We start from the raw sequence: 4,320 nt of genomic DNA on the forward strand, positions 1-4,320 counted from the left end.
CAGGACAGGAGTCAAAATTGAGAGTGTTGGTGAGCACAGTCTCGACTTGCTGTGATGTATGGGCAATGCAGTGAACAGAGACAGGAGAGGAAGGGGGTTACCAACAGGAGATGAGTCTTAGAAAACTGTCTGGTAGAAGCCCTTCTAGGTAATGAGAAGCTCTTCAGCTAGAAAGAGCCCAGGGCATTTGGAATCAGAAGGTTGGGGGTGAAAATGGAAAATCTGCATTGCAAAGTCAATCAACCAGGTAGATTGAAGTCTCCTTGGGCCACTTTGGATTTGTCAGTCTGTGTCATCTAAGACAGGATGCAGTTGAGGTGACGAGTACTCCTGCCTCTGCAATGACTCTCACCTTTCCCCCATCTGATGGGTAACATTCTTTTATATTCCATTTTTAGAATATGTTCCACTTTAAGGGAAGAGGATACCCTCTGGCACTGGTTTGCCATATAGTCCCTCCCCCAGAGTCTCAGAGATTTTTATGATGGAGTATTTAATTTTTGCATCCTCTCCCCAGGGCTCTGGCACATGCTCATGGTGGAGAGAAGAGGTCAGATAAAGACCTGATAAGTAAGATCCACAGTTTTTACAGAACTCGGTCTCCTCTATCAGGAATTGCCTTTGCAACAAACTGCAAAACCCTTAGGCGGCCACCCTTCAGGACCTCAGGAGCATAATCACTGCCTCTCATCCTGGGCCTACCACCAGCAGACACAGTCTTTCCTTCATCCTGAAGTTCTCCAGAATGTGGCATGGTAGAGCGCTCTAACAGTGAATGACTGATGACTGGTTAAATGAGTGAATTAATACTGATATGGCCTGTTACTTTAGCGCTAATTTTCAACAGATGCTTTATAGGACATTAGCTGTTCTTTAGGGGTTTCTTAAAGGCATCCATGCCAGGGAGCGAGAACCATGTCCTCCAGATCTTTCTTTACCAGAGGAACTTAGCTTTTTTGTTAGTCCTGATTTTAGCCTGCAAATAAAATGCATTCAGAGAATGGTTTGGGAATCCTTAAGAGAGAGACTGAGAGCCACCACTGGCTAAGAGATTGAAGTTCTGCATTTAATCATGCAAAATCTGGCCAGGATTGATTCTTCCCAATTCATTTTCTTATACTTGCTCACATAAATTTGTCATCTAGTCTAGCTTGTATAATGTGTCTGTGCTTGCCATTTCTGGTCTCCATATTTTTCCTCCCTGAACCTCCATCCTGCGACCGCAGGTCATGTTGCAAGTCTTCCCTGATCCCCATGCCTGGATGTGCTCTCTCTCCTTATGCTGAATTGCAAAGCATTTATGGTGTCTCATGGCCAACTTTTTATGTTGCATACTTTACTTCCCCAACCAGATGGTTCGTTCATTCACTTACTTGATAAGTGTTCATTGGTACGTGTTAGGGAGCAGGCATGGGGCTCGGAACTGAGATTCATGATGAATAACACAGATACTTCTGCCTTCAGAGTATATAGTCTAGTGAAGGTTGGGGTATATTAATCAATATTCAGTCAGAGAAACAGAATTGGTAAGGAGAAATACATTAAGAAATTCATTGCAAGGCTCAGATGATTTGGGGGCTCACAAGAAAAGTCTGAAAGCCTGAGGGCAGGCCATCAGGATGAACTGGGTGAGACTCTCAGACACAAGCTGAAGGAGCTGCTCATGGGTAGAATTTCTCCTGAGAAGCCTCAGTTGTGCTCTTAAGATCTTTTAACTCATTGGATTATTTCATTCAGATTATTTAACATTCCTTACTTACTAAAGGTTAGCTGATTATGGACTTAATTTATTTTTAAGAATTATTTAGGGATGGGGGGGCACCTGGGTGGCTCAGTGGGTTAAAGCCTCTGCCTTCGGATCAGGTCATGATCCTGATTCTGGGATCAAGCCGTTTCATTGGGCTCTCTGCTTGTCAGGGAACCTGCTTCCCTTCCTCTCTCTCTGCCTGCTTGTGATCTCTGTCTGTCAAATAAATAAATAAAATCTTTTAAAAAAGAAAAAAGAATTATTTACTGGGGTTCCTGGGTGGCTCGGTTGGTTAAAAGACTGTTTTTGGCTAAGGTGTTGATTCCAGGGTCCTGGGATCGCGCCCCGTGTCAGGCTCCCTGCTCGGGAGGAATCCTCCTTCTCCCTCTCCTACTCCCCCCGTTTGTGTTCCCTCTCTTGTAGTCTCTCTCTGTCAAATAAATAAATAAAATCTTAAAAAATAAAAAAGAATTATTTACTTAGTTGAGAGAAAGAGAGAGAGCATGGAAAGGGGCAGGGGGAGAGGCAGAAGGAGAGAAGCAGACCCCCCCTGAGTAGGGAGCCCAAAGACAATGAGGATGGGGAGTGGGGCTTGATCTCAGGATTCTGAGATCATGACCTGAGTTGAAATGGAGAGTCCAACACTTAACTGAGCCACGCAGGCTTCCCTATTAATGGACTTGAATCACCTCTACCAAATACATTTACAACACCCTTCACAGCAAGTGTTTGATTGAATAACTGGGGACTGTGGCCTAAATTGACACAAACTGACCATCATAGGGAAAAACATTAAAGAAACCATGCAAAAATATCATAACTTCCAGGAAGGAGAAAAACATGATCTATTTTCCTTTGTTTAGCTGGAAGTTAAGAGTTAAATTTGATGTTCACTTTAAAACTTAACTTAGGAGACTTTATCCCAGGAGCTTAATGCAACTATCAAACGAGAAATCTTGCTAAAATATACTAATGCCTGAACCCTAATCTGAACCAATTAAGTTGCAATCTCTGGGGATTAGGGCTCCAGACACTGGCATTTTAGAGATATGCTAACAGGTAACCAGAGTTGAGAACAACCGCTCTGATGAACTTGAAATTTCTAGTTGTCTTGTTTTATATATGTTTTGATATTGATAAAATTTTCATCACCCTTGGACATATACCTATATAAATTAGAAACAGTTATTTTGGTTAAAAAAATGAATGCTTCCTGAAGCCACTGGAATACCTATTACCTTCCTGGATTGTACACCTGTCACAAACAACGTGCCATGTATTCTTAGTCATCAGTCAGGACAGATAAGGTCAAGATGCCATTAAATAAAGAAGACCCCCAATTCTCAGGCAGTTAATAAAGAGAAATGTATTTCTCACTTATGCAAAATCTGTTATGGGTCTAGGCAACTGCCCAAGGAGGTTGTTCTCCCTGGATGGCTCATTAGTAAGATCTAGTTGATTTGGTTTGTTATCTCTGCATTTAGCTCAGTAACTGGCACATAGTAAATGCTTACTCGGTATTCAATGAATTCACACGCCTTGTTTTCTTCTCTCTTAGAGACTGGGCGATTTTGTGTATGTGCATGTAGTCGATCTACTTTTCCTCTCCAGGCAGGTGCTTCTTACCTCATTGGCTCTTCAGATGTACAGGTCCACAGATTTGGGACTCCTGGGAATAGAAGAACAGAGACATGTAACTGTGAGACCTTTATGATTCCAACCGCCATGACAGCATCCTTAAAAAGAAACTCCCTGTGATACCACAGATACCCAACTACTCACTGACTCTCATCTCTTCAGAATTCCTCTTTTTTGTTTGTTTGTTTGTTTTTTTCTTATTTTTTAAAAGATTTTTAAAAATTTATTCATTTGACAGACAGAGATCATAAGTAGGCAGAGAGGCAGGCAGAGAGAGAGGAAGGGAAGCAGGCTCCCTGCCGAGCAGAGAGCCCGATGTGGGGCTCCACCCCAGGACTCTGGGATCATGACCTGAGCCGAAGGCAGAGGCTTTAACCAACTGAGCCACCCAGGCGCCCCAGAATTCCTCTTTTTGACCCAATAAAAAAGCAAAAAGCCCTTCCAGAAAGTACCCCATTAAAAAGTCTATTTGCTTAGCCAGGTGCCTGACGCCCGCCGCTCTCTGTAAGGCAGGTCAATAGCACTGCTGGCCTTGCCTCTGGTTCCTGGCAGCCGCCTGCGGGAGGGTCCCACCGGTGGGGAACAAAGTGGGAAGAGGCAGGAGCCATCTGAGTGCAGCCTTGGATCTGACAGCAAAGAGAAGTGCTGGAGTAGTAAAGGACGGGGCTGGGGTTCAAAATGGGCTTTGTATGAACCCATATCCCAACCTGCTCACGTCGGAGGAGCTCTGAGCAAGAACCCTGGCTATATCAAATTGCACAAGATCCAGGCAGCCCAGAACATCTCCAGGAGGATTGCCACATCACAGAAACTTAGCTCTCTCACTGATGACAACTTTGTCTTGAAATCTGCAGGATGAAAGTTTTACTAAGGGCAGTGACAGACTCATCAAGGATAAGAAATGAGCCTGGTGACCAGGAACCCCATTCCCAGAG

The 4,320-nt window shown here is 43.8% G+C and overlaps 1 non-coding gene across 1 annotated transcript; it reads left to right on the forward strand.

Annotated features, from left to right (window-relative positions):
• The first annotated feature begins 3,760 nt into the window (after positions 1-3,760).
• On the forward strand, positions 3,761-4,017 carry LOC132014823 (small nucleolar RNA U89). The gene has a single exon (XR_009403458.1). It is a non-coding gene; the product is annotated as a small nucleolar RNA U89 (small nucleolar RNA).
• Positions 4,018-4,320: the final 303 nt, after the last annotated feature.

This window comes from Mustela nigripes, chromosome 3 (genome assembly GCF_022355385.1).
Source record: "Mustela nigripes isolate SB6536 chromosome 3, MUSNIG.SB6536, whole genome shotgun sequence".
NCBI classification, from domain to species: domain Eukaryota; kingdom Metazoa; phylum Chordata; class Mammalia; order Carnivora; family Mustelidae; genus Mustela; species Mustela nigripes.